Genomic DNA, 11,428 nt, shown 5'->3' with positions numbered 1-11,428 from the left:
TTGATTAAAATGTTATATTTTAAGATATATGATACTTAATATGCTTGAAAATGTTCAATTATAGATAAAATGAAGCTGGGATGGAAAAGGAGGGGAACAAAGCTGAAAAAGACACAAAAAGGATGTTGCTGGAAGCTTGACCCCTTGTCGGTGTTTTGACGATATCTCATGCCTCGTAACTCCGATTTATAAGATCAAAAATGATCTAAAAACTAGACAAAATTTTAGACAACTTTCGTGTTTAGAGAAAAGTCTTATTCCCAGTGACCACGCCGTGCCACAGACATCTCCACGGCGTGGAAAATCTAGTTTTTGTGTGGACACGAAGTTTCAATCTCCCATGGCGTGGAAAGTTGTTGGCGACGTCGTGGAGCCAAAAAAAATCTTTAAATATATGTGATTTTCAACCCTAATCGGTTTTTAGGCTTTGGGGGGCTATACGTGCAGCTCTTGCTTTGTTTTGAAGTCCAGAAACCCTCCAAGGATCGATTTTGAAGCTACAGATTCAATTGGAGCAAGGATTTGAAGATTCAAGCGCTATTGTATCGATATTTCACTTTGGTTTTGCTTGATGATCACGTATTTCATTCTTTTGGTGACTTTTGTTTCTGCTTTAGTTTACTACATATGGTGTAAAAACCTTTACTTTCACTAGATATTGATGAACCCTTGTTGACATGCTTTGATTTTGTTAGTAGGATTAATTGAGTTTGGTTTTTTACTTGTGTTTGATTGATTGTTTTAACTTTCATGTTAAAGTTATGGTTTTTATTGTTTATTGTTGAGTATTTCTAGGATTAGATGATCATTCTATCTTGATGTACTTGAATCATATGAATCTATGATCATTAGGTGTGTATGACTAGGACTTTGATCATAAGCCTAGGGTTATATAATACTAATTGGTGACTTTAACTGTGTTAGAGAGCATAGATATCCATGCTATGCTTAGATTAATTGTCATGATCATTAACGAGAAATCACTAGATCATATCGTTCATAGTTCGAATATATTCAATTAATTGTGTGTTCACTAATTGCTTGATCATTGTGTTAGCTGTTCATTAATTATTAGTACTAAGAAATATGATCAAGATAACTAGTCAGATTAGAATTTGGTAATCAATTCATTAATCCATTGCACTTCTAATAAATCAAACATAAAAACTTGGTGGATTCGTATTCTAGTGGAATTACTTCTTATCTTTTGTTTTAATTCTATTATTTACTTCGTTTGATTAATAGAGCGTTCAAACTAGTTTAATTTACTTTACACAAAAACCCCATCTTTACTTTTTTGTTATTAATTTAATTAACATTTGAATTATTTGATCTAAACAATTCCATTTCTCTGTGTTCGATACCCTTTCTTACCTTAATTATATTACTTCACGACTAGGTACTTTGCCTATTTGTGTTTAATATTAGTTGAGATTAGATAGGACTTTATAAATAAAAAAAACTAGTGCAAATAAAACACACCATAGGCAGTCACTTCCGATCCTTTAATGGTAAGATTCCAAAGCTCCTGCTCCAGAGCCTAGAATTCTTTTCAGAGAAAATACTCCTTGATCATCATTTGTTTTAAAGTTTCCCAACCCTTGGCATAAGCTGCATCGATTCCTATGGACTTGGGATGATTATTTCACCAAGTCAAGACATAATCTGTTAGCATACAAGTAGCATATTTGATTTGGCATTCCTCAGTGTAAGAACTGATGTGAAACACTACCTCCATTTTCTCTATCCAGCAGGATAAACCAACAACTCCTTCCTTGCCGGAGAAGCATCGGGCTTTACATGACATGAAATCTTTGTATGAGCAGGATTTTGAATTGTTTTGGTTAACAACAGGAATACCACCACCATTTCTACTATTCCAAGTTTCGTTCCGAGTAGCCTCATTTGTAGTTAAGGCTGTGGCAATCCCTTGTGCAAGCAGGGCCTGCATTAGTGTGGGATCCATATGAAATGGTGGGTTTGAGGGATTAATAACTGGCATACCTCCGGAATTTGGAGTTTCTCCCGAAGTTGGGGTTACCGTTGGTTCAACTCTTGGAGTGATTCGGGGAGTTGGTGGTGGACGAACTCGCAAACTCTTTCGTGTAAGTGTCGTCCTAATATGTATAGACGGACCCATTAAGTTGTTTTACACTATGTAGTCTAAAGAAAGTATGTATAAGTTGTATTTTATGGAGCGAGAACTGAAATCCTACTGATTATAGATGATAGGGAGATAATTAGACTCCTACTGATTTCAAATGATAGGGAGAGAACTGAAATTCTTCTGATTTCTCCAACTGGTTTCTTATCTTTGCTTGTTCCTTTCACTTCTTCAGATTCCTCCCCATCAGTATGTTCTTTAGCTGGTTCGTCCTTAGAAGTATCCTTGTCATCTTTGGAGGATACGGGAGAGAGAAGTTTGGATACTTCTGAACGATCGATAGGGAAGTATGGGTTTCTCTTCTTACGAGGGTAGCAGAGCTATTAGTTCTTTGTTCTTCTTCGGATTTAGGTACATTAGGATAATCTGGGATGGGTATTTTTATGATTTTTTAATTATATGTGTTGTTTTTGGGAGTTGATATAAGGATTCTAAAGTACTAGGCATCTGTAGCTAATCTTGAGAACATTCTTCAATCTCTAAAACCCTCAACCATTATAGTCTGTTAAACACCTTGTTCAAGCTTGGTTGTCCGTCGACCCGACCATAAATAACATAGGTGCACACTCTATGTTTATTTGTAGTTTGACTTATGTACGGTACTAACCTTCGTTGAGGTGTTTGACCTTAAGGATTGAGTTTTTCGTTTTAGTTGAAAATATGTTAGAATGCTCGTTTATTGATTTCCTGATAATACATGTAGTTTTGAGGGTCAAAACTGTTGAGTTTTAGTATACTACAACATCCTATGGTGCACATACAACCCTAATTGCTTTGGATTTATGTTTTCTCTAATTATACATGCAATATTGTTTCCAAAGCATGAAGCCTACAACTAGCATACAATTGACATAAACAACATAGAATTGAGTTATAGAATTACCTCTTTGTTGTAGCTTGTAGTTTTGGCCTTTAAGTACTTAGCACCTCAAATGTGATACCTCAAATGGTTCACAAACACCATGAACAAAGGGATGACTTTTGAGAGAGAATATGGAGCACTAAAATTCGGCTATGCTTCTCCAAGAATACATATTCCACCAACTCTAGGCCAAAGGGTGTCATATATATAGTGTAGGAATCCAAGAGTCATGGGTAAACCCTAATCCATACACTTGGGTTATGATCCATATTTCATGTGGGCTAACTCTTCATCGATACTTACATAAACTTAGCCCATCATGGATCAATATCCCAAAAAATATATATATCACTGATTTACATAACCAGTCCCCGTTAATTTAATTAGTCTCTTTTGATCACTAAATTAGTTCCAAATTAATTCTTGATCAATACTAATTAAATAACATGATTTCATATTAATATATTAGAACTTATAATATATTAGTAAATCATAAATAACCTCTTCTCAAAAGTCCATCAAATCAAATTGCTCTGGTGAAGGAAACCCAAATGGACCATGCTACTCTCGGGTCAAGTACATACCAATTATAGTTATGGGCTTAGACACCTAATCCAACAATCTCCCACTTGGATAAGTTGTAATGTCCGAAAAATACAACCCAAGAATTTCATTTTCAAAACATTATTAAATCATCAACCATCCAAAATCATAAGTAAAATCATAATCATGTATCATAAACATCATAGTATCTGTCTCAAATCAAAATATCATATCCAAATATCAAATTCTAACTCCCAGGCTGAAGACTGTGGTGTGTGCCATGCGATCATCCCGAGCCCTTCCCAATGCTAGTGGAAGTACCTGAAACCAAAACTGAAAACAGTAAGCACAAAGCTTAGTGAGTCTCCCCAATCTACCAAATACCATGTACACATAGCATGCAACTAGGAGATACGGGCCTCACCCACACTCGTGGAGATACAGGCCTCGCCCACACTCCCCTAACTGGGAGATACGGGCCCTGCCCACACTCTGCTATCTAGGAGATACGGGCCTCGCCCACACTCCACTGTCTAGGAGATACGGGCCTCGCCCACACTCCATTATCTCTAAGGTACGGGCCTCCCCCATGCTCAGCTACTTCGAGATACGAGCCTCGCCCACACTCGGCTATGATGAGGTACGGGCCTCGCCCACACTCAACTACTAAACCCAACATACAAGTATCACACAGACAACATGTAAAGCTAATCTACTATTCATACATCAAAGTCAACTACTACTATGAGATACGAGCCTCGCCCACACTCTGCTAAGATAGGATACGGGCCCCGCCCACACTCAGCTACTATCATATCATACTACCGGCCGGCCTTGGTGCCGTAGACTCGTTCCTACTGAAGGAGAACTCACCTCGTATAACTGGCTGCTGATATCCCGAGTGAGAAATCCCTGTTCGCTGCTCCGGCGACTCCCCGGCTACAATCACATAACATTCTGAATCAACTGATGATTCCTCACGGAGTAAACGACCAATTTACCCCCTGGTCAAAGTCAAGGTCCTGGTCAGAGTCAACTTCTAGGTTGAGTCTACTCGCCGAGTCCTACTATGGACTCGCCGATTTCCCTAACTCATAATTCTCTAACTCGCGAATCGACTCGCCGAGTCGGGGCGTAGACTCGTCGATTCCTTCTACTTCCAGATCCTTGTTCTAACTCACTGAGTCCTCTTCCACTCACTGATTCAACTCACAGTTCTCAAATCGGAGAAATCGGGAGTTTGCGCTCCGACTCGCCGAGTCCAATGAACGACTCGTCGAGTCCTATGCATGTCTTCACTATACAGTTGATTCTAATCGATTCCAGTGCATCCAATTCATAGATCTGAGCTTCTAGGGCTGATATAACACGTAAAGTTGGATACTTTACGTACATGCATAGAGGTATGAAGCTAAAACACCAAAATAAGCTAGAAAAGGGAACCTAGGGTTTGGAATAAGGCCTTGCTTTGCATAAAGGTAGCTACTTTGAGCTCCTGGAGCTCAATGATGTCCAGATCTACAGTTCACTACCCTAAGGGAGCTCCAATCTCGAGTTTGGACCTTGAAATGTCCCAAAAGTGGCAAAACAAGCATACATGAAGATCTACTAGGAAAATGAACAAGGTAGAGGCTTTATTACCAGATGAAGTAGAAAATGGAAGCTAGTTTTTGGATCTCCTTCTTCTCCTTTGCACCTTCTCTCTTTCCTTCTCTTCTACACTTCTAAGAATACACCAAAACACTCAAAATCAAGAAGGAATAACTCAAACTCACCAATGGAGGGCTAGGGTTTTGAGGGGGAACGCTCTAGAGGTGTTGGAGGCTGGGATGGCGCTATAAGGACGTTTAAATAGGGTACAAAACCTAAGAATTAGGGTTTCATCCAGACTGGCCTACTCGTCGAGTCAAGACGCGGACTCGCCGAGTAGGTCACTTAAACCCGCGTCCCATCCTGGCATCTACTCGACGAGTTAGGGCTACTACTCGTCGAGTAGCTCTTTATAAAAAGACATTTAATAAATTAATACGTACCAGGAACGAGGCATTACAATTCTCCCCCACTTATCTTAGACTTCGTCCTCGAAGTCTGCTGTCTCTGGAAACAACTCTGGGTAGTGATCCCTCATCTCTTCCTCGGGCTCCCACGTCCACTACAAACCCTTGCGGTGCTGCCACTGCCCCTTAACTAACTCTACTCTCTTGTTCCTCATCTCTTTCACCTTGCGATATAGAATCGCCACTGCTCTCTCGATATAGTTCAGGCTATCATCAACCTGAATGTCCTCCAGGGGTACCACTGCCGAATCATCCACTAAGAACTTCCGCAACTGAGAAACATGGAACGTGTTGTGGATCTGGATGAGCTCTGCGGGAAGGTCTAACCGATAAGCAACCCGACCCACCCGGGCCAAAACCCTAAACGGACCAATGAATCTGGGGCCCAGCTTGCCCCGCTTCCGAAATCTGATAACACCCTTCCAAGGTGACATTTTCAGGAGGACCATATCGCCACCTGAAACTCCAAGTCCGAACGCCACTTGTCGGCGTAACTCTTCTGCCGGCTCTGAGCAGTTTGGAGTCTGCTCCGGACTTGCTGAATCCGCTCCGTAGTCTTGAGTACCACCTCTGTACTCCCCATGACTCGCTGACCGACCTCACCCCAACATATTGGGGTCTTACACTTCCTCTCGTAGAGCATCTCGAAGGGAGGTCGATCTATACTGGAGTGATAGCTATTGTTATACGAAAATTCCGCTAACGGAAGATACGTATCCCAACTGCCACTGAAATCTAACACACATGCCCGAAGCATGTCCTCGAGAGTCTGGATCGTCCTCTCGCTCTGTCCGTCTGTCTGAGGGTGGAAAGCGGTGCTAAAATGGAGACGAGTACCCATCTCGTCGTGAAACCGCTTCCAAAACCCGGAAGTAAAACGGACGTCTCTGTCTGATACCACTGAGACAGGCACTCCATGATGTGCCACCACCTCTCGCACATAAATCTCAGCCAGTTTTTCGGCTGAGATGCTCTCCTAGATCAGTATGAAATGCGCACTCTTGGTCAACCGATCCAAGATAACCCAAATCGAATCTACCCCACGTGCGGTCCTGCGAAGCTTAGTAATGAAATCCATGGTGATATCCTCCCATTTCCACACGGGAATGTCCAGTGGCTGCATCTTTCCGTGGGGCCTTTGGTGCTCTACCTTGACCTTCTTGCAGGTCAGGCATCTCTCCACATACAAAGTTATGTCCCGCTTCATGCAAGGCCACCAGTAATCGGGTCGAAGATCTCGGTACATCTTCGTCGCCCCTGGGTGAATGGAGAACCGAGACTTGTGGGCCTCATCCATCAATACTTGCCGTACTCCGCCCCAGTACGGTACCCAGATCCTCCTGTGTAGGGTCAACAGTCCTCGGCTATCATAATCAAAAGAAGACACCCGGCCCACGATCCTCTCACACTTCTGCCTCTCCTCCTTCAGGCCCTCAACACATGTGCCTCTCTAATCTGCTCTAGCAATGGAGTCATCGCTGTCATCCTCAAACAGATGTCTCGTATCGGGGCCGCCACCACCTTGCGGCTCAGGGCATCGGCCACTACGTTGGCCTTGCTCGGGTGGTAAAGGATCTCACAATCGTAATCCTTAACCACATCTAACCATCGACGCTGCCTCATGTTCAGATTCGGCTGATCTATGAGGTACCTCAGACTCTTATGATCCATGTAAATGGTTCATCGGACCCCATAGAGGTAATGCCGCCAAATCTTGAGGGCGAACACAACAGCCCCCAACTCTAAATCATGCGTCGGATAGTTAGCCTCGTGAGGCTTCAACTGTCTGGAGGCATAAGCTATCACATGGCCTCGCTGCATCAATACTGCTCCCATGCCTGTGATCGAAGCGTCACAGTAGACCACAAAATCATCTACTCCCTCTGGCAAGGTGAGAATCGGTGCCAGGCACAATCGCTGCCTGAGCGTCTCGAAGGCTGCTTGCTGCTCAGGACCCCAGCGATACACAACTGACTTCTTGGTCAGTCGAGTGAGCGGTACTACTATCTTGGAGAAGTTCTGGATGAATCTCCTGTAGTACCCTGCCAAGCCCAGGAAGCTCTGAATCTCAGATGGAGACTTCAGGACCTCCTACTGCATCACGACCTCTATCTTGGCCGGATCGACTAATATACCCTTCTGGTTGACGAGGTGTCCCAGAAACTGCACCTCGCGCAACCAGAACTCACACTTGGAGAACTTTGCGAAAAGTCTCTCCCTCCTAAGTGTCTCTAGCACCTCTCTCAGGTGCTCCTCGTGCTGCTCCTGAGTCTTGGAGTAAACCAAGATGTCGTCAATAAACACTATCACAGACCGATCCAACATCGGCCTGCATACGCGGTTCATGAGATCCATGAACGCGGATGGAGCATTGGTGAGCCCAAACGGCATCACCACAAACTCATAATGACCATAGCGGGTCCTAAAAGCAGTCTTCTGCACATCATCATCTCTGACCCGCATCTGGTGATATCCGGATCGTAGATCAATCCTGGAAAATCAAGATGCTCCCTGCAGCTGATCGAACAAATCATCTATCCTCGGGAGTGGGTAACGGTTCTTCACCGTTACCTTATTCAGCTCTCGGTAATCAATGCACATACGGTGCGACCCGTCCTTCTGCTTCACAAACAGGATCGGGGCTCCCCATGGCGAACTGCTCGGTCTGATAAAACCATTGTCTAGCAGCTCCTGCAGCTGCGTAGACAACTCCTGCATCTTAGGAGGAGCCAAACGATACGGTGCCTTGACTATCGGAGCCGCACCAGGAACCAGATCAATCCTAAACTCAACCTGTCTCTCCGGGGGTATCCCAGGTAAATCCTCTGTGAATACGTCCGGGTACTCTCGCACTACTGGTACATCATCAACTATCTCCTTACCCTTTTCCTGGGTATCCATAACATAGGCGACGTATCCTGCGCATCCCTGCTGGAAATAGCGCCTCGCTCTCGCTGCTGAGCAAAGAATCGGTCCGCGTTGTGGCCTCTCGCCCTGAATCACTAACTCTCCCCCACTAGGAGTGCGAGCCCTCACCAACTAGCGCTCACAGTCAATCACTGCCCCGTTGGGGCTCAACCAATCCATACCTACTATAACTTTATTCCCTCGTAAGGGAATAGGAACCAAATCCACCATGAACTGCTCGTCATACAGCCGTAATGTACATCCCCTATGGACTCTCGCGACCCTGATGGTCCTGTCATCGGCTATCTCAACATCAAGTGGACAATCCAGCTCCCCCGGAGCTCTGCTAAATCGCTTGCTAAATGCGAGTGAAACGAATGATCGGGTAGCCCCCGAATCAAACAATACCGTAACTGAAATGTCGTTCACTAAAAACGACCCTATACACAAACACATAATCATGAGAAACAAACAATATCAAAAACAGAGATAAGAGAAAAATACATACCCGTCACCACATTTGAAGTTGCTCGCGCCTCCTCTGCTGTCAGCTGAAAGGCTCTATTCTTCGCCACTGGCGCCTCGGTCCGACCCTGACGGCCGTCTATAATCCTCAATGTAGCAGGGGCAGGTGCCACCACCTTCCCTGCTGCTGCTAAGCTCGGACACCGGGACCTCTTATGGCCCCTCTGATTGCACTGAAAGCAAATCAGATCAGAAAGTGACGTGGTAGTAACGGTAGAAGTAGCAGTACAATCCCTGCTTATATGTCCTGTTCGGCCGCATTTGAAGCAGCCAGAACTCCCTGCCCTGCACGCCCCATCGTGCGACCTACCACACTTGCCGCAGCGGCCTCGGCCCTGCTGGCCCTTCCCTCGTGAATCTGTATTGGGCCTTTTGCCCGAACCATCTGAACCAGACACTACCTCTGGTTTCCCTCTTTCTCTCCATATCAAGATCAATCTCCCTCTCACGAGCCCTCGCAATCATGTCATCCAGCGTTTTACAGCTGGACCGGCTCACAAACTGTCTGATATCACTCGTCAACATCTCATGGTACCGGGCCTTCTTCATCTCCTCGTCTACCGCATACTAAGGAACAAGAAGAGCCCTCTCCATGAACTTGGCGGTAATCTCCGCCACTGTCTCTGTCGTCTGCTGGAGATCCTCGAACTCCCTAGCAAGCTGCTGCACATCAATGACAGGTGCGAACTCGACCCTGAACCGGGCCACAAAATCCGTCCAGGTCATAGCATCAAGGGCTGCATCATCCCCAATGACATGTCCGACCTCCTCCCACCAATCACGTGCCCTGCCCTTCAGAAGATAGGATGCAAGTCAGACCTTGTCCCCCTCGGGACATCTGCTAGTGCGGAAAGCGTTGGCCACATCAGCCAACCATCTGGTACTCGCAATGGGGTCTCGGGCCCCCTGGTAATCTGGAGCTCCACAAGCCCAGAACTCCCTGAATTTCAAAGTACGTGACCCCATCATAGTCACCATCTCAGTGCGGAACTCACTCAACCTCTCATCCAACAGCTCAAGAATACCCTCCTTGATCGATCCAAAGATCACAGGAGTCTGCTCAAGTATGCTACGCGTGACCTCTGAAGAGATGAACTCTCTGGTCTGCTCATCCAAATGCTCGGCTCCCGAGCCTGAACCTGATCCCTCTCCGGCACCTGAACTGCCGACTGTTGGTCTAGGGCGTAAAACCACCATTCTGAAACACATAATGACAATCATCAGAAACACTGATATAACTAGAGGGATCACATCTACCACAAGTTTCCTGGTTTTGCCTCATCCTTCCTCGATTCGAGTACAAATCATCTGCTTTCAGTAGTACGGGCCCATACTACCTTCCACATCTATCCGTACTTTCCTCAAGAACTGCCTTGACTCCACCAAGTCCCTTCTACTGCTACTGATCTCTGCTACTCTCTTCCTAGGCTTTCCCTAGGGTAATCACCAACCCACTCTCCGCCATCAGCTGCGTAAGAAGTCCCTGCTTTCTTCCCCTAACTAGCTCGCAAATACTATTACATATCACTCAGACTAGATAATTCTTCGAATGAGAGATCCTACCCTACAACGGTTGGACTCAAACAAGAGCTGTGAAATAGCGCTAGACCTAACCTTCTGGAATTATTTAGTCCTTGCAATATGTAACTTAACATATTTGTTTACTAGCTAGTGAAAGACAACTATAACTCCTAAAATCACAAAGCAAGCAACATTCGGACATTGAGTGCACATAATCAAGCATATACTACTAAGGCTATCCTCCTGACTAATATGTACTAGCATGCAGTTCTCATGAAGCTGAAACACATATAGCAGGCACATAAGGCATCCTCCTAGATCCTTAGCCCTAATCTAGCATGCTGTTCTACTAAAACTGATAATCATAACATAAACTTGTATGGGTAAATTGGGAGTACTTACTTGACCTCGGCTGATTGCATGCACCACACCCTTTTCTCTTTTACAAAACTCTTCTCTCTTGTTAAGTTTCTTTTTCAAAATTGATTTTCTTTTGAAAACCTTATACCATTTCCTTAGTTTGAGTTCAGACACACCCGAAAGCGTGCCCGAATCCCTCAAACCAAGGCTCTGATACCAACTTGTAACGTCCCAAAAATACAACCCAAGAATTTCGTTTTCAAAACATTATTAAACCATCAACCATCCAAAATCATAAGTAAAATCATAATCATGTATCATAACGATCATGGTATCTGTCTCAAATCTAAAACTCATATCCAAATATCAGAGTCTAACTCCCGGGCTGAAGACTGTGGTGTGTGCCATGTGATCATCCCGAGCCCTTCCCAGTGCTAGTGGAAGTACTTGAAACCAAAACTGAAAACAGTAAGCACATAGCTTAGTGAG

Source organism: Lactuca virosa, chromosome 5 (assembly GCF_052849685.1).
Source record: "Lactuca virosa cultivar CGN04683 chromosome 5, Lactuca_virosa_CGN04683_v6, whole genome shotgun sequence".
Classification (NCBI taxonomy): domain Eukaryota; kingdom Viridiplantae; phylum Streptophyta; class Magnoliopsida; order Asterales; family Asteraceae; genus Lactuca; species Lactuca virosa.
The sequence above is the reverse complement of the archived record's forward strand: the minus strand, read 5'-3'. Positions refer to the sequence as shown.